Genomic DNA, 20,010 nt, shown 5'->3' with positions numbered 1-20,010 from the left:
CACATTACTTAACCTCCTTATACCCCAGTTTTCTTATCTGTAGTATAGAAATAATCACAGTTCTTCCCTCAAAAAAAAAAAAAAAATGTTTTGTGGATTAAATGAGATAATACAAGTAAAGTGTTTAGAACAGAACCAGGCACACAGTAAGTCTTTACTAAATCTTAGCTATTTTTATATTTATTCTTTGGCAATGGTAAGGTTTTGAAAAACAATGGAGAAAAGTGGGACATAATCAGAAGCATCATTTTTTAAAAAATAAGCTTTGTTTTCTTTATAATGATGGGGTGTGAAACCCTCCTTTCATTTCTACTATACCTGCCTTACTGAATTCAGTTCTTAGTATCATATTAGAGCCTCAGGGGAAAAATATTCTTTCATAATAAAATTTAGGTAAAATTCAGGCTTAAGAAAACAAAAACTGTAAGTACAGGCCAGTGAAAAGGGTACAAACCTGTGTCAGCGCAGTTCCAGGGTAGTACTGGAGTCCCTCATCAATTATGAAACAAGGTCAATATTTGTGGCACAGAGAAGCATTTTATCATGTATTATTTATGCAGATGGTTGTAATAGGTACTCTATGCTTGAAAAGGGAGCTTCAAGGGTGGAATACCATTAACAAGAAAACTAGTTGGCACAGGAAATAGGATATCTTTTTTCCAGGAAAATCTCTCTCTCCTCTCTTTCTCTCTCTTGCCACCATTTTATTTCTATACAAGAAAATAATCTGTAATAAATCTGCAATTACTGTGTTTCTGCATGCCTGATATTATGCTACGTGTTGTAGGAAGGGTGGAAGAAGATTCTAGTAAAAACAATATTGGTTCTGAGCTTTAAAAATACCTGCACTCTGACTGTGTAAATATAATTTCAAGTATGAGTCAGGGAAGTAAGTGGTCTAGATTAATAAATGTTGTAACATTGGGTGGAGGTAGATATTCAGTAGTGAAGTTCAGAGGAGAGGGGTTAATATGAGCTAGAAAATATGATAAGCATTGTATAGAGAGTGGCATTTCTCCCCAAATTTGAAAGATGGCTGGGTGGGGTGAGGGGAAGAGGGCAAAAGTTATGTTAGAGTTGACAATGAGCCAGTCAGCTGCATTTGGAGAGATAAGAAGCTTATCAGAGGAGATTCACTTGGGTTAGAGGAAGCAAAAAGAGCTGATTTTTAAGACGTGACGCCTTCATTTCTTAATCCGTGAGGAAATGGAACTGCCAAACTGAGGTCATTAAATTTGATCTTATAGGAATATGGATCAAAGTCACTCTTTCATTCACTCAACAAGTAATAATAACAACATTTTACTAAACACCTACTATGTGCCAGTCCTGTGCTATAAGAAATGGGGTTATACAGATGGACAGACTGCAGACTTTCTTCAGAGGAACTGTCAGGGTCTAAGACAAACACACACATACACACACACACACCCCTCTACTACCATCTATAAAGTGGAAATTTCACTAAAAGAGGTGCAAATAGCCATTCAGAAGCTAGATAGCTTTGAACAGCAGGAAACAATACATACAGGTGAGTGCCAAGTTTTAAAACTTTCACTGAAGTGAACTCAATTTACCTTTCTGGTTGTAGCAAGCTGTTGTTGATTTCTAGGCTCAACCAGAAAACTTTGGTTCCTCATTCTTGTCATGTCAAGTTGACTAGCCAAGTAAGAGCATTTATCCCTTGCTCTGGGAGTTATTCTGGCCCCCTTTACCTGTCCTACAGGACTCTCCTTAGTCTCTTGTTGCCCTCTCAGTTCTGAAAGCCTAACTTGAAAGGTGCTCAAGGAAAAGGCAATTTCTAGCTGTCTGGAAACAGAGAGATGTTTCTCGCCTCCCTGGAGTGCTGGCTTTGTGCTAAAGGATGAGAGGCACGTGCAGCAGTGAATCAGATGGTACCTTTTCTAATTCCTCTCACTGGGGCTCTGCACTCCTCCCTGAGAGAGGTAATGACATGAAGAACCTGGAGGTGTCTCCAACAGATCTCCTGCAGAAAACCATCAGATAGTAATTACTGCTAGGCAGCTACTCCCCTCACCCCACTTTACATAATAATAGCTAGCGGGGATTAAGGACTTCCAGTGTGCCTGAACCAAGCTCTTAATATACATTATATATTTTTAATTCTTACAAAACCCCTATGAGGTGAGTATGATTATCTCCTCTATTTTACAGATGAGATTAAGTAGAGGTTAAATAATGTGCTCAAAGTCACTTACCCAATAACTGCTGGGAGCTAGGATGCAAATGAATGCATGTGGAAGTTTAATGTTGGGAAACTGCACATCTTTCTGAATTGACTTCAGCATAATACGATGCCTATTGCCCCAGAACCAAGAGAAAATATCACCTCTAAGGATTTTTTTATATTGTAGCAAATGCTTAACAGATGTTTGCTGAATTAATAGATAAATTAATTTGTGTTGTACATTCCCTATATCCAGATAGGTTTATATTTATCTATCAAAATACATGTACCAATATGCAAATATGTCACATGTAAATTCTCAAAAGGCGTATATATATGTGTGTGTGTGTGTGTGTATATACATACATATATATGTGTGTGTGTATATATATATGTAATTATCTGTTTATTGTATCTCTCTTACTTGATAAGCTCCATAAGGATCATACTATTTCTAGTAAGCTGCATCACAGTCCTAGTAAAGAGCTCAGCTGATAAAGGCACTCACTTCCTACCAGTTGAATCACAACATAAATGTACATCTATACTTATCAAGGAATATGCCTCTAAATACTTTACTTATACACAAGCCTACATATATGCATATAGTGTGATGTATGGTATCATTCTTCCAAATGTTTTTAGTTATTTTTTGATGGGTTAAGCATTCCTCTAGGATAAATCCTTAGGGTTATCTGCATTTAACACTGAAGAAAGTACAGACAACAAGATCTGAAAAGCTATAGTCCAATTACTCCAGGAAAATTTGAATCAATAGAAAAATATCTATTTCTCAGTTCTTGCTGTAGCGGCTTGTTGATGGATGGTATAAGGGAAACACAAAAGCTGGGAACAGTTCCTGTCTTTTAGGCTTTTACTGTATTTAGGGTAACGAATTCCACCCATTAAACAAGCAGCAGATGATACAGGATGATGTGGGCCTATATCCCTCTGGTCCATGGGAAGGGCAAGCAGAGCTCACTGACAACCAGAGAGAGTAGAAAACATACAGGGCTTTTCATGGGTATCTTTTAAATGACCATATGGGGGACTTGTTCTGAATGTCAAATAATTAGTATCATTTAAAATGAATGAAAATAAGAAGCAAGGGACAGGATTTAGAATTCATAGTTTACATTGGGCTCCTCATCTCAGTCCCCCATCTTTGTTTGACTTATCAGTCCTCAGTATCCCCATCTGTAAAATGGGGATTGCAGTAGCAGCCACTGCATATGGTGACCACAAAATCTAAACAGCATAAAACAGGTGAAGTGATTAATATGGTGCATAACACAGAATAACTGCACCATAAGTATTAAAACTATTACCTTCTATTATTAATGTAATTTGGGAAGCCATACAGTCAGAATGCTAGGGCTGGCAGAGATGTAATACAATCAAATCTACCTCAGTGTGATCTAGAGGTAATGAGCTTTCTTTTTACCATTTTATTTCTGCAGACAGGTGGAAATTCAGCAAAGTTGAGCAGGATGTTTTTATTTGTATTTGTCTATTGAAATATGTCTATTGATTTCCTCCATGGCAGTGCTGTACTAGAAGGCCTTTATAAGACCAACTTAAATCAGCATGTTTTCCCATTTTCATCAGGTATTGTAGCCAAGGTCACTCTGTACAGAGATGGGCTTTCAGCAGAAACGGCAATTACATCCTACTCAATAGTTTTATTGAAAAACTCTTCTTGATAATGACAAAAGTAAAATATGCCCATGTTCCTCCTCTGTCCCTTTATTAACGAATTAGAGTACACAGCAACTCAATAAAAGTGACAGAGAAGGCTCACGAGCACCATTGAATCATCCTTATCAGGGACGCTTACATCTCAAAAAACTACTTTCTCATTAAAAGGTCTTACGCAGAGCAGGACATTGCTCTCTACTGTGTTTGTGCTATGTGGAGTTGGAGTGGCTCATGGGACCAGTGGCAGAGCCCAGACATGCCCTTGGAGCCCTGTTGCCATGGAGTTTCATTGGCTTTTCTCTGGTCTTGGCTCTGTCCCTTTCTGGTCCACACTTTTGACCAAGTTCAAACCCTCATTGCCTCTAGCCTAGATTTTTGAGAAAGCCTCATAGCTGATTCTCCCATGCTTCCCCTCTTCCTGTCACCAGTCTGTTCTCACAGGGCTGACCAAAGTATCTTTCTCAAGCACAGACCTTCAAACTTCCTACTTCTGGAAAGACGTCCACTGGATCCTTACCTGACATTTAGGTTCTAATTGTGCTTCTGCTGTTGCTGCTGTTATTATTATTACCACCATAATCATCATCAACATCATTATTTCTGTATAAAATCCAAACTCTTTGGAATAGAATTCAAGATCTTCAAAATCAGTGAATATTTTCCAGCTTTATAATAATTAAGATCACCTCCATTATTTAATGTTAATATGTTCCAGGTCATATGCTTAGTGGTTTACTTTTATTATGTTATTTAATTCTCACAACAATCCTGAAAGGCAGTCTTACAACACACATTTAACAGATAAGGGCACTGAAGCTAGAAAAAATAAGGTATCTTGCTTACAGTCACATAATCAGTCAGCAAGAGTAAGAATTCAAAGCCAGCTTTGTGTCACTCCTAAGTCTACGTCGGTACCCACCTTCCTCTCAGCCTCACCTCCAATCACCTATCCCACAGTTCCTTCTCTCCCACACCTGACTGCTGGCTCCTCTAAAACAAACTGATCCCACCCACTGTCTTGGGCTTCTGCACATGCTTTTGCTTCTCTGTGAACTGCTATATCATCCTTCAGCCATCACAGAAAATGAACTACTTCCAGTGACACTCTAGCAGATGTTGTGAATACCCCATCCAATTCCCATTCACGGCACTGGCAAACTCACCTACCATCTTCTTCAGGTATTCATTGCTAACCACTCATGTATGCTCTCTTCTCCAGAGAGCTTTTCAAGAGCCACCTCCCCCAGAGAGGTATAGGGGGTGACCACATAGAACCCACCCACCCATGGCAAATGATTGACTGATCAGGGGAATTTACAGCCCAGGCCTCTTGGCTCTGGTTGAGACAACCTCTGATGTGCAATTTGAAAGTACATATTTGCATAGCTGCTTACCCTGCCCTACCCTGCTTCCCTGGTTACCAAGTTCTAAGAATAGACCCTAAATAAATCTCCATCTCATGCTCTGCTTCTAGTGAACTGACCTAAAACAGGTATGTCCTCTGTGATGTCATTCCTGACTTCCCCAGAAAGACTTAACATCTTCTCCGTCTGTGCTCATAGACCATTCCTCTATCACAGCACTTAGCACATAGTTCCTATATTATCATATTGAAAATCCCCAGTCCTCCACTATGTCGTTACTTATTTTAAGACAAGAACTGTGCCCTTTGAAGCTCTGTACACCCACACATCACATAGTGACAGCATTCACAAGGCACCCCATTCTTTCCCGCTCAGTTTAAACCTTCCCATCCTGCCTATCAGACTGGAAGCCTGAGATCCAAAGAACCCCTAGCAGTTCTACTTCCCTGCGACCCAGGCTCACATCACCATGTTACATTTAGTCAATCTCCTTCTGTCAGGGCCAGCTTTGCCTCTGACTTCTCCTCCATAGACTCCCACCCCTCTGTCTCCTTCTTGCCCTGTCTTGGTTCATCTTTCTCACTCCCCATACTTCACAGCAATGCAGGACTTATGGTTACAAATTTTCTCATCAGAGCCAGGCAGATGACTTCCTCAGCTGAATGTAAATGGATAACCTCCTTAATTTATGAATGTCAAGATTTTCAGAGGGAGGGAGAGATGTTCTGTTAAATGATATCTCTCTCCCCAATCTCATTAATAAGCTAATAAAAATATTAAAGAGAAGTTCATGATGATAGACTGGTTTCAGCAACAGAATGTTGGCAAAATGAGATATTAATAAAAAGACAGCATGTATCTGTGTCAGACTTCTCAGTGAGGAAGGCTGAGACCAACACTGACAATGTGAGTTTCTTCTCAATTTTCTGATATGTGGATTTAGTGTCCTTTCTGTCTGGGTTAGTTTTCATCATGATGAAATAAGCTTTATCCACAGGGTGAATAGCAAGAAAAGAATCATTTACTGAGAAGTAGGTGCTTTAAGTACATTGCCTCATTTAATAATCATAACAACCCTAGAGGCTAAGGGTCACACAGGGAGCAAGTATCAGGGCTGGTTTTGAACACTAGTTGATCTGGCCTCACTGTCTGCTCTCTTTTCTTACATGAAACAAGCTATACCTTGGAACAAGATTTGAACAGAGAAGTGATGATTGAAGAGTGATATAGAAGGTCAGAAAAGATTCCTGTACTTTAAATAAGCTCATGGAACGAGTTGGGGCAAACACTGAAGAGGTGGGCTGCCCTTCCAGGAATGACAGGAAGTCCTTCAGCCAGCCGAGTGATGTGTTTATGTGGTTTGATGCTATACTTGATGGGAGGCTAGGGAGGCAGTCAGCATTAGTTAGCGTTAGGAAAGAATTGGCCAGCAGTGTTATTTGGCCAAAGCAAAGGACAGACAGAACAAAGGGGGTGTGCATTTCTGGATGGGTGAATTTAGTCCAGTGATCATGAATGAGGTAAGTCCAGTGATCACTAAGATCCCAACCATAGATAGGGAGAAGAGAAGTTCCCAGAAGGTAGAAAAGGTTGATATTTGAGAAAGCAAGGCAGTATAACAGAGGGTCCCTGAGAAAGGGAACAGGCACGAGCCTAATTACTTGGACTCCTTGGTTTATGGGGAAGAAAAATAGAGGTGAAGTGAGAACCAGACTAAGAGGTATAAGTAAGATGCAAACTGGAACGGCATCAGCTGACAAGACAAGCGTCTCTTCCATAGCATCTCAACCACGTTGGCCTCCTTCCTGCCACAGGACCTTTGCACATGCAGTTCTCTCTGCTGAGGATGTTCTTTGTCTACTTTCTCACCAGGATAAAACCCTCTAGAGCTCAGCTCAAATGTTCCACCCCAGGGACACCATCCCCAATTGACCCACCCACCCTCACTTTATGTTCAATCAAGTTCAGGTCTTCCTAGCACAGGTTTTCACAACTTTTTTTATTTTAATGTGTAGCAATTGATCGATTAATTAAACTCTGTGGTGATCTGGTTGATGGCTATCTCCCTGACAAAGATGAAATCTCCATGTGAGAGAGAGGGCAGTATCCATATTTAGCACTGTATCTTTAATGTGACACATGGTGTTTAAAATAAAGCAAGCAGTAAGTATTTCTGGAAGACGAGAAGGGAAGGAAAGAGAGAAGAAAGATTGATTGACTCAATCAAACGATTGTAATAACTTGTTTATGAGTCTTTCCAACTGGACTTTAAGCCCTTTGGCTCAGGGAGAGTTTCTTATTCATATTTACAGCCCCAGAATTCACAGCACCTGGCACATAGTAATTGTAGTGGATTGAATTATTTCTCCTCAAAACTCACTGAAGCTTGAATTGTGTCCCCCAAGTTTTAAGTATTAGAAACTTGTCTCCCACTGCGACTGTTACCTATTATGGTATTTGAAAGGTGGAGCCTTGAAGAGGTGATTGGATTGTAGGACCATTCAGTAATGAATGGATTAAAAATGGTGGTCAGGGGGTGTGGTTCTGAGGGCTTTAAAAGAAGAAGAGAGTCTGTCTCTCTGGCTCTCTCTGCTCTCTCTGCTTCCACCATCTTGCAATGTGAGACCCCTGGGTCACTTTCCACCACCAGATGCAATTTGGACTTTCCAGTCTCAGAAAATATAAGCAATAAATTTCATTTTCTTATAAATCACCTAGTTCCTTGTATTTTTAGAAGCAACAAAAATGGACTAGGACAGTAATCAATAAATAGCTACAGGATGGATAAGTGTTGAGCTTGGGCTTTGTAGATTTCCACTCATTTGCCCATTCTCAGAAGAAGGACTGGTTTCAGAGCCTGGAGTGTGTCCCCAAGTAGAGGTCAAATGACTTCAACTCAGGCAAATAGGTGACTTGTCTCATCAGGTAGGCCCATGTGTTAGAACCAAAATGCAAAGGGGACCAAAGTGACTGGTATTTGGTTTCTTTAACTTGGTTCTTTTTATACTATCATGATAAAGACCTGTGTTTTGTCTGTTTGCTTGTTTGCTGTGTTTTTGTTTTTAAGTTTTCAAACCATTGCAGATGATGCATGGTCCCACTCTGTGTGACTAGTTTGGATATATTGGCAACACCAAATTGCTCTTTTGAATGTTTACTTTCAATTTCTTTGCTTTTCTCATCAGCATCAGTCCACAGACCATATTTTGAGTAGTACTGCTCTAATGTACTGCTTTCTATTGCTCAAGCTGGCTATCATGGTTAATATATTGCAGGTTTACATGATCTATATAGAAGAAACATAACTTATTTTTCCAAGACAAGTTGGAAAGCCACCAACAGATGAATTGTGGTGTTTTTAGTCTGACTTCCCAGGCCTCAGAGGTAAGACTGAGCAGGTAAAAGTAGCCCAGCACAGGAGCAAGTCTCAATTGTTTCCCTATAAAATATGTCTTTGCATTCAAGGCATAATATAAATTATTCGTCTGTTCATTACTAGAATATATAAATGATACATCACAATTTAGAGTAAGATTTATAGAAATATGAACACTTAGATTCAGGCTGGTAATTTTTCCCTATACTAAGCTTCAATTATCATCCATCACAGCTTAATCTAATTCTGATTCTTTCATTCTCTCATTCATTCTTCATACAATCCAGGCTTTGTGTGGTAAACAACTTCTGCTTTCCTATGCAGAGGGCAGACCCATCTATCTATGCCAGCCTTGTCTGGTCCCTTGAACAATGTTTTATATCGTAGAAGCACCTCTACTTCACGAGTTTCAATATATGTCTCAATATGACTATACATGATCTGTCAGATGGAAGGAATCTTTCTAGCAAATCAATTTAGCCCCACTTCTTTCACAAAGTGAAAAATCTTTCTCTTCCTCTTGCAACTTTTTACTTACTTCTCTCTCCATGGACAGAATATGATTTCAGTAATAACATTAGGTTATGTAATGTTCTTTGGGATCTATCAGGAGAAAAAAAGCAACTCAAGGATAGCCTTGTTCCAGTTGAGGAAAAAATTGCCTTGGCAATGAGTTTTTATATTACCACAATCATCTAATCATCCTTCCTTTATTGAACAACATCTCATTATCACTCAGAGTGCTCTTCCTAGAACCAAGATCCCAGCAGTTTTTACAACCTGTTCTGTTCTCCTGGAACCAATTGGTTTTCTCATACTGGGAATAATTCTGTTTCATTTCTTTCAAATGTTTAAAAATGCATTTCAGCAAAGGGGGGGATATACAGTTTTTACGTGGCGTGGTTGGCCTCATTCACACAGGTTGCTCATTGGGCTTTATCAGTGAGTTTACAGCAGGAGACTGCTGTAGGCTAAAACAAGAATTCTAAGCAAGACAAAATAAGAGGACTTGGGGCTAGAGACTAAAGATGAGGAGCTGGGTCTGCATCCAAGTCCATGTTCACCAACCAGATTCAGCTGAGATATTGAGGAAATAAAAAGGAAACTGACTTTGTGGATCTAAAGAAATGGTTTATATCACTCACCTCCACCACGGTGACCCGATCCCGTTTTGTTTCCACTTTAACCAACCCTTCCTGTCACACACCTGCAGAAACAGAGGGGTTTTCTGAGGTTTTTGAAGCACTAGAAAGCTGCTTTGAGTTGTTTACAAAACATTTTGAAACTTAAAGGTACAAATTGAGCATTTGCATATTCCTCACTTTTAACTTAAAAATGATTCAAGACTTTATAATATTTTTAAACTCTAAAATTTCTTGTAATCTATTAGGTTTCCATTTAAAATTAATGCCCCAGTGACCAAAACATTTCCACTTGAGGTCCCATATTATTTATCAAAGGAGAGTGGCATGGACACCGAGAGGGAGGTGTTTGATGTGCAAACCATGTGTGAGGTACTGTGCAAGGTTGCTGTAAAATATCATCTCACCAAGCTGTCTCCATGATCCTGTGAACAGTTATTATAACCTCCATTTTATGGTGAGGAAAATGAGACGTCGAGAGATTAAATGACTTTCCCGGGTCACAAAGAGATGCTGGTGTCCTCCCTGAACTCAGGACTGTGGACCTGGACTTCGATCTCTAGGGAGCTCATCCAGTCCATGGATTTATATTCCATTTGTACATGGTTCACTCTAATTTCATCTACTTCTTGAGCTTCAGCTTCAATTTTACACATACCAATTTATCTTTTCCACTATCATATTATCCAACACAACACATCCACAGCCAAACTATTAATTCTCCCACCCACCCAAACACCGCCCCACTAAATCTTCCTCTTCTCAGTAAACAGCACTGCAGCCACTGTCACTGTCCATGGTCAAGCCAACACTGGGAATCATTCTTGAGTTCTCTCCTCATATCTTTGTCCAATCCCTTAATAGGTCCTATTTACCTACCTGGAAAACAGCTTCCAAATATCTCACCACCTCTTCTACTAGAAAACCTAGCCCAAGCCACCATTGTTTCTTCATGGGCAACAGCCTTCTAGCTGGTCTTCTTCTTCCACTCTTGCCCCATCACTGACTATTGTCCATATTGTGACCAGAATGATCTTTCCAAAGTGTGAATTAGCTCATGTCATCCTCCTACTTAAAACATCCCAAGACTTCTTAGTGCCTCTGTAGAACTTTTCCATTACCCAAAAGACCCTGGTCAGTAGTTACCTCTCTGAATTCCATTCACTCCAGCAGAACTGACCTTCTCCTCAAACACACCCTCTCCTCCAACCAAACATTCTATTTTCTCCATAGAATTGATCAGTACCAGAAAGTATCTTATTTGTTTGTGTTTGAATATAAGTCCCTTGAGGGGAAAGACTTTGTCTTTATTCGTGATCTGAGAACAGCGAGCAGCACAGAGTAGAAAACCACTCTCCAGGGGGCCGTCTTCCCACCTTCAATCCTTGGTACAAGTGCTTCCTGTCCCTCTGCTGGAACAGTCTTCTTCATTATCTTTTCTCAGGTGACTCCCACTCATCTCCCTACTATTTCATCTTGTATTTCCTTAGGAAGCTTTCCGTGGCTTTTCCAACAGTTCTCGTTTTATGTTCTCATAACACCCTTTCCTTCACACTTCTCACCAAAATCTGTAACTATGGGTGAGCGATGGTTACGTTATTTGCCTGTGGCTCCTCCACCAGACAGAAAGCATCACGAGAAAAGAACCATGTCTGTTTTATTTCATAAAGAACCTGCTGAGCCTATTAAAGATCCTGCCAGATGGTAGACGTTCGATGAACATGAAAAGGAAAAAAGAATGAATGAATGAATGACAATAGAGGAGGCACGTTTACAGAGCAGTGTGGAGTCTGCCTCCCAGCAACCTTAAGTCTGTCTTAAATTGCAGCTGCAATCATATGGGTGGAGACTACATTCAGGCAGGATGATTTGCAGAAGGATGAAAGTCAGATTTTCCACAAGCAGCAGAGATAAAGGATGAAGGACATTATGACCGTTACCCATGCAACACTTTCTAGAATCTCTATGTATGAAGGCCAGAAGCAAAAGACAAAAGGCCAAAGAAAGAAGAGATGGGAAGAGGTGTCAAACTGAAGAGACATAGAAGGAAGGCAGATCAAGTGCTAGTGGCAGGAGATGGTGAGAACAGAGAGAAGCTAAGTCCTCTTAGTTTATTTTATTTTATTATTTTTTTAAGTCCTCTTAGTTTAAAACCTAACTATGAAAAGACTGGTCCTCATTGGAGCAGAGTAAATTCACAAAGGGCATTATGGGCCCAGACATAATCAACTCAGTAAATTGTCATACTGATTTTTCTACTGGGATTTTTCAACCACATGAGTGACCTCTAAGCTTTCCTTTAAGTGTGCTAGCTGCTGCTACAGTGTAGTTGAGGTGTCTGGTTGCCCCTACAGTATTTATTCGTCTTCCGTTGTTGGAAACAGCAATACACTCAGTCAAAAGAAGTTAAATCTCCTAGGTTTCTTTGCAAAGGACTAGTCAATGACATGTAAGGTAAAGCAGATGGATGTAAATTCCAGTGGAGCTACTTAAACATGAGTTAAATCAAGTAGGAGGAATGGCCTGTTGCTGTTCCTTACCCCTTCCTCACTCTTCCTGACTGGTGTGATAGCTGGAGCTCCAGCTGACATAATGCACCATGAGGCAGCCTTGCGAACAGAAACTATGTGCTAAGGAAAGCCAAGTATGTACGAGCCTGGACCTCTGGTATCCTGAGATATCTGAGAGTCACTCTATTATCCTTGGACTTGATTTATCTGCATTTAAAAAAAGAAAAGCCTCCCGGTTTATGTCACTGTTGATTGTGTTTTTGCTTTGTTTTTGTATTTTTAATGAAGGTAGCCATATGTTTCTAACTGATGCAAATAAAATTTGGCTCCCATCCCATTCTTGATGTGAAATCACTTTCACAGAAAAGAGAGAGGGCAGACAATAGGGTCAGAGAGTCACTCGCTGTTTGAACTTGGCAAGGGTCTTAATATTCCAGAGCTCCTGTTTCTTCCTTTGTCAATTCTAGCTAATAATTTCCTCACAGGACTTTTGTAAGGATTAGAATAAAGTCTAGAATGTGCATTTCACAGATTAGCAGCTCAGTATTTATTGCAATTACACAAAATTTCATTTTCCAGAAATAAGTCGATATTCACTTATTTACTTAGTTAATATTTTAAGCACTTATTTTGATGTGGAGCAGAAAGATTCACAGCTAGGATTATTATGGCAAATAAGGCTGATTGGTCTAGACCAGATATTTGGGAGATGCCATTGGCAGTTGGCAGATTGAAAAGAAAGAGAGAAATAGTCAAAACACAACTTTTGCATTTTAATACAATTTCACATTTGTCAATTTAACCGAAACACTGAGGTATTGCGCCCAACCTTCTCTTCTCAACAACCCTGCCTGCTGCTGCGCCTGTTTACACTCCCAATCCCATTAATTACAGTTTCCTTTGATGTTCACTTTAACCTGGGGTTTCACAACCTTGGCATTATTGATGTTTTGGGAACTGATAATTCTTTGTTATGTGTATGCTAGGGGAGGGGGAGGTTGTTCTGTGCAATATAGATTGTTTACCAGCATCCCTGGTTTCTTTTCATTAGATTGCAGTAGCACCTCCCCTTCCCCCAACACAAACACCCGTCATGACAATAAAATATGTCTGCAGACATTGCCAAATATTCCCTGGAGGGCAAAACTGTCTCCACTGAGAATCACCACTGTGAGATTTAAATGGTCCAAACACAGGGAAGGTCTGCACTGGAGTTGTGTGTTTCGCGCTGAGATGGAAACTGCACTGAGGAATAGCCCTGACTTGCAGATTGCTTAGCCCCAGGAGCCCATTTGTTTCTCACACCCTCCGCAGGGTGACCTACTGCTTTTGCCACAGAGTGCATATTAGACCATTGTCTTTGAACATGAACTACAAATCCCCACAAGACCTGTCAACCTCACCTTGTCCCTCTCCTTCTTACTCTCACCTACTCTCCAGCTACGGTGGCCCACTTTCAGCTCCTGGACAATGCTGAGCTCCTCTCCTTCCCCAGGACTTCACTCACCCTGCCCTGCCTGTACCTGCTCCTTTAGTGATTTAACTCTTTCACTCCCTCTTACTCCCCCAGACTACATTAGGACTCCCTGCTGCAAGATCTGCCAGCACTCGGCACTTCCATCTCATAGCATTTCTAACAATTGGAATTAATGTCTTGAAGAATGTTTGCTTAAAGTCCAGTTACCCTGCTCAACTTTGCACCTTGCTATGGGCAGGGACCACCTCTGGCCTGCCTTGTGCACTATCCCCAGCATGTTGCCAATAACTTGGCATGAAGCAGGTACTCAGTGAGTGCAAAATGGTTAGAAAAACTAATTTTATGAACAACAGCAACAAAAAATTAAGTAAACCAAATGATTTTATAGCAGAACTTATTATATTTCTCACCTTCTAAAAGAATTCCTCTATGTCAAAGAGAGATCTGAGCATCTGCAAAGCTGGCAATGCCAATCTTCCTTCTGCAGCTCCTCTTTTTTGTTCTCTGAATTAAATTGATGAGAAAAGAATGAATACAAGGACACATCTGTCAGTCCTGGGAACATCACAGCCTGGTGCAGGTTTTGGAAGCTTCTGGAAGCAGTCTGAATCTATAATTCACAAGACAACTGCCCTCAATATCTGTTGCAGGGGACTGGTTCCAGGCCCCCAGTGGATGCTTGAGTCCCTGACTCAATGTATTAGTTGACTAAAACATTGACTAAAACATGTGTAGCATTTGCATAAAACATACGCACATCCTCCCCTATACTTTAAATTACCTCTAGATTACTTATGATACCTAATGCAATGTAAATGCTGTGTAAATAGTTGTTATACTGTATTGTTTTTCATATGTATTATTTTTTATTGTTGTTGTTTTTAAAGAAATTTTCTAGCCCTGGTTGGTTGAATCCAGAGATGCAGAAGGCCGGCTGTAAGTTCATTTCAAATGCTCATCATTTTGTTTGTTTGTAAATTGGAATATGTGAAAATACTCATCATTCAAGGGTATTTTTCAATACTTGATGCTTTCCATGATTTCTGTGGTTTAGTTAATAAAATCAGGGAAAATTCTTCTAAGAAAGTCTCCATGAATTTTTTGGTTTTAAACAGAGTTAGAACACTGGGAAACCCAATGCTTTTCTCAGCCAATAGGATATTTTGTTGGTGTTTATTTTAATCAGATTTAAACTACATGAAGAATATTAAATGAGTCATCAACATTAAAAAATCAGGAGATTCCACATGAAAACCTAGATTCTAGCATTTTGTGGAAACTCAGAAGATCCAGCAGTGCTGGGACTGCCCTCTCTCAGAACAGCTCTCGGCTGGACTGGACTCCAGTTGCTGCCACTTAATGGAGCCAGCATTCCCGTCCTCCCTCCAACCTGCTGCCTCCACCTACATCCCCACCTGGCTCTTCCAGGTTCGTAGCTTTGCATCCTCCTCTTTCTGCCTTGTCTCCTTCTATTCCTTTGAGGAGTACAGATTGCTAATATTTATCTCTGATACTAAAAACCATGTAAATCTGAACTCACATTGTATACATTTATTTCACTTATGTGGCTTTTAATTTTAATTTTATTTTTTAGGTGGTTGGCCAGTATAGGGATCCGAACCCTTGACCTTGGTGTTAACAGCACCATGCTGTCCCAAGTGAGCTAACCGGCCAGCCCCTGGATATACCTATTTCAAATCACAGAAAGATAAATTCTTTACTTTTTATGAATAAGATAGTTCAGTCTCCCAATTTTTGGAACTGTGCTGTCCAATGTGTTAGCCAATAGCCATATGTATCTATTTAAACTTACCTAATGTTAAAATTAAATAAAATTAAAAAGTCAATTCTCAGCCATAGTAAGCTCATTTCAAGTACTCGGTAGCCATGTGGGGCTACTGGCTACCATATTGAAGAGCTCAGATAGTAAACATTTTCTTCATAGCAGAAAGTTCTGTTGAACAGTGCTGCTCTAGATTATTTCTGAGAAATGGAGGAAGTAGGGGAAAAAAGATGAGCATATGGAGTTTTAGAGACCGTACTCATTGTTATGGATTGAATTGTGACCCCCCCCTCCAAATTTATATGTGAAATTTCAAATCTCCAACACCTCAGAACATGACCCTAGTCTTTACAGAGGTGGTCAAGGTAAGGTGTTGTCAGTAGAGAGGGTTCTAATCCAACATGACTGGTGTCCTCCCAGGCCTTATAAAATAGGAAATTTAGACACAGTGATATGCATAGAGAGAAGATGATAAAAAGAGACACAGAGAGAAGATTGCCATCTACCAGTGAAGGATGGATGCTTAGGATAGATTCTTCTCTCACAGCCTTCAGAAGGAATCGATCAAGCTAACACCCTCCTTTTGAACTTCCAGCCTCCAGAACTGCGAGACAATAAATTTCTTGTTTAAGTCACTCAGTTAATGGTACTTTGCTACTTTCCTAAGTCAGCCTTAGAAAACTAGTACAGCCATTGTTCACTTATTCATTGACTAGAACATTGGCTATCAAAGCTTATTCTGTGTTAAAAAACGACAGTAGGCATTTTTAAAGAGTGCCAAAATAATCTGATCTTCTTCCAAGAGACTTATGCTCTAGTAGAAGTGATAAATAGTGTATTTAAATAAGTAAAACTAGAGTAAAATGTGACCAATGCTTTGTGAAAGGTATTGTCGCACTTTGAAATTAGCTAGAGGAATTAAGGGGAATCCAGTTGTCCCAAACCGCTCCAGAGGAGCTCATTACAACAAGGATTCAAGCTTTTAACAGTAAAGGGACAATTTATTATTTGATATAGTGGAAAAAGCAGAAAGTACTAGTACCTCTTTTTCCCCACCCTGATCTCCCACCTTGGTCACAAGCCAGGGAACGTTCTTTGTCTTGATATTCTCCTACATGGTGGAGGCAGCTGGTAACAGATTCAATATTAGTGATTCCATGCTGTCTGCAGCCTGTCTGCTAGTGGGTTCCTACCAAAAGTGTTTATTCTGGTCAAGACCCCCAAAGTCAAGTACCCACATATCGTCTAATCAGTAGGATGGGTACTCCTGAAGGCCCAGTTATGACCAGCACTAAACCTTCTCAGATTCCCCTGCCCCCTGCAAACCCCTATTATCAGAAGCAATAAACTGATCCTCACTGGCACATCCCCTCCGAGGCTGCTTTATCAAAATCAGGGGCTTATGTCTCATTAGTTCACTTACTTCTAAGACCAACTCTCTAGAATAAGAGACCTAATCCTCACTGGCTCAACAGTTTGTTTTGTTTAGAAAGATGATTTGCTTTGTTATCAGAGCATGAGAGTTCATAGTCTGACGCTTGTTTACTTTTTCCCCCTCAGATTCCTATAATCACAAAGGATAATGTCACTTGCTTAATTAAAATCCTTGTATCCTGCTCAGCCACTCATTGTGGACAGGGATCATGTCTGCAGTGTATCTCTAGCACGAAGCCCACACGGCAGATGCTCAATGAATGTTGAATGTTGAAATAATTAATGTTACATACCAAAAAATTCTAATGTGAAAGTTATTCATTATTAATAAATTATTTTTATAGACTAAAATTATTAATAAGTCAATTGTATAGACTAAGAGGAGGGAAAAATTGCTTCCAAAAGGATCATGAAAAGCTTCGTGGAGGAGATAGTGTGTGGGCAGAATCTTCAAGGATGAGGAGATTGTATACAGGCGGAAATAGAAAGAACCAATGATACAGAACAGATTAAGCAAAGCCCTGAAGGCAGGAAAGCTTGAAAGAGAATTTTAGTAAGTAAAGTTGGAACAGTGAATTGTAGACCGAATCGGGAAAGAACGCTTGAGATTTTTTTTTTCCTGTAAGTGATAAGGAGATACTAAACGATTTTGAGAAAGGGGTTGATGTGTTCAAAGGTGTTTTTTAAGAAAATTAATTTGGCATTAATATACAAGATTGATTAAAGTAAGGAGGATTGGAAGCAGAAAATATGGGTATGAGAGAAGCATGCCTTATGCCTCTATGTTTATATATCACTTTTTAAAAATCTATGGTTACCAGGAAGACATATTCATATTTCAGACTGGAGAAAATTGACTATCATAGCATTAGAGCGATGTCTTTGTATTTTATGTATTTTGTGTTTATTTGCCTTCTGCTTAATATTTTTAAATATCTTTCAAAATTTCCATGCCATATTGATGTGCAAGGGTTTTGCCTACCCTTCCAGCAATCAAAGAAGAGAGAATTGAGTCCTTTGGGTCTAGCTTGGTGGTTCTTGCCTTTAACCACACATTAGAAACACCTGGAAATGTTTTTTTTTTTTATTTTTTTTTAATGCTCAGTGCCCCAGGTTATAATACAGATCAATTAAATTAGTTCTGTGGGAGTAGAATCACTATTCCTGATTCCTTTTTCTCAAATGGAAAGTCTCTATCAAGAGATGAACCTCGAAGGTCTGATTTTGCTTAATAAAGAGTCACGTTGTTCTTCATATGGCTGAAATTCTGTTATCTCCATGAGAGAAAAAATGAGTACCTGAAATAGGGTAATGGTGGCAGGAGTGAGAGAAGATGACGCAAGTGATACCACGGAGGAAGAATCAACCCAAATTAGTTGGATGCAGAAGTGGGGAAAAGAAAAGGATCAAAAGTTAGCAGTGAGCATTAGAGCCTGACTCACTGGCTCTAGTAGGAAGCTATTAACAAAATAGGGAGTACCATGAACAGGTTTGGTAGGACAAAGACGAACTCAGCATTGAACAAATTGAGTTAGAGGTATCAGCAGGACATTAGGTGGAGATGTCACATGAGAATAGGTCTGTACGAATGAAGCCTTGGAAAGAGGCCATGCTGGGGAAATAGATTTGGGAAGCAGCCACATGGAGGTTAATGAAAGACATGACATGGGTTGGCTACTAAGCGAAGACCCTAGGAAGAGAGAAAAGGAGCCCAAGGACGAGTCCTACTCACACCTTCATCACCCCAACCACCAAAATCACTTCTCCTCTGTACGCTGTGTTCTGTCAGCACATGGCCAATCACTGCCATGCCCCACTTCTAGCCTACCTGCCTCTGCTCTAGCCTCCCAGGGATATTGAAGCAAATAACACTAAACCAGGGATTTATCTAACACTTACTGGTCAACCGCTGCTATGCGGAACAAAATGCATAATGCAAAATTTTTAAAAGACATGGTCTCTGCCTTTAAGGAGCTTATGATCAAGCAAAAGAGAGAAGTTATCTCCTCTGTGATGCCATCCCTGACTGCCAGGCAGAGAGAGGTACTGTCTCTCTACCCCTTAGGACTTTGCACTCATGAATGCTGTATTACTTATCACATTTCCCACTGAGCATCTGACACATTTTTCTCCTTCATTGTAGATGAAATATTCCTAAAGAGAAATGACTATTATTCATCTTTATATCACAATGTCTAGTACCTCATGCCAAACTATCCTTTTTTCTTTAAAATATCACTTTTTCCTCCACCTAAGATGCTTATACCTAATTTCATCTGTCAATAGATGATTTCATTTTAAAAATTCCAGCTTAAGTGCTGTTTCCTCCAGGAAGCCTTCCCAAACTCTAGGTCTGGGCTAGCTGGCCAGGATACAGTTCTTGCCTGTGACAAACCACACTATAATTGCTTGCATGTTTATACAGTCTCCCTACCCATGTACATTGAATCATAAACTACTTTAAAATGAAGATTATGCCTTAGTTTACATTGTGTCCCGAGAACCTACTGTAATGCTTATAATATATTGAACTACAAATAGAAGTCAAATGAATGAATGAATAAACAAAGCAGGCATTCAATATGTTGCTGAATAAACTGAATTTATAGATATGCAAAAATTAGCAGATATAATTAGAGAAGAACATGTGGTGTTGTGAATGTGAGTGACAGCTAGCTATACTATAGGATAAAAATCACAAGTACAACAAGAGTCTAGAAATAGGACTGATCAATGAAAAACAATGACAACCAACTATACACAGCATTCTAAATGATCTCCAATACTTGTTAATAATTTAATTTATCTTATATACTTTTGATGCATTTTAATGTGATCACAATTAGCAACATTGTTTTTTGCTGAGGCAACATTTAATGAGTCCAATGATCAAACTCTTGAGAGAACAACAAATAGCTATCTATAAGTTAATAAAATTTTGAAAATTATAAGCTAATTCTTAAAAATAATGGACCTAGAAAGTGTATACAATTCTTATGAGAACTTTTGTGAATTGCATTAAGTTCAAATATGGGATA

Source organism: Cynocephalus volans, chromosome 15, assembly GCF_027409185.1.
Source record: "Cynocephalus volans isolate mCynVol1 chromosome 15, mCynVol1.pri, whole genome shotgun sequence".
Classification (NCBI taxonomy): domain Eukaryota; kingdom Metazoa; phylum Chordata; class Mammalia; order Dermoptera; family Cynocephalidae; genus Cynocephalus; species Cynocephalus volans.
The sequence above is the reverse complement of the archived record's forward strand: the minus strand, read 5'-3'. Positions refer to the sequence as shown.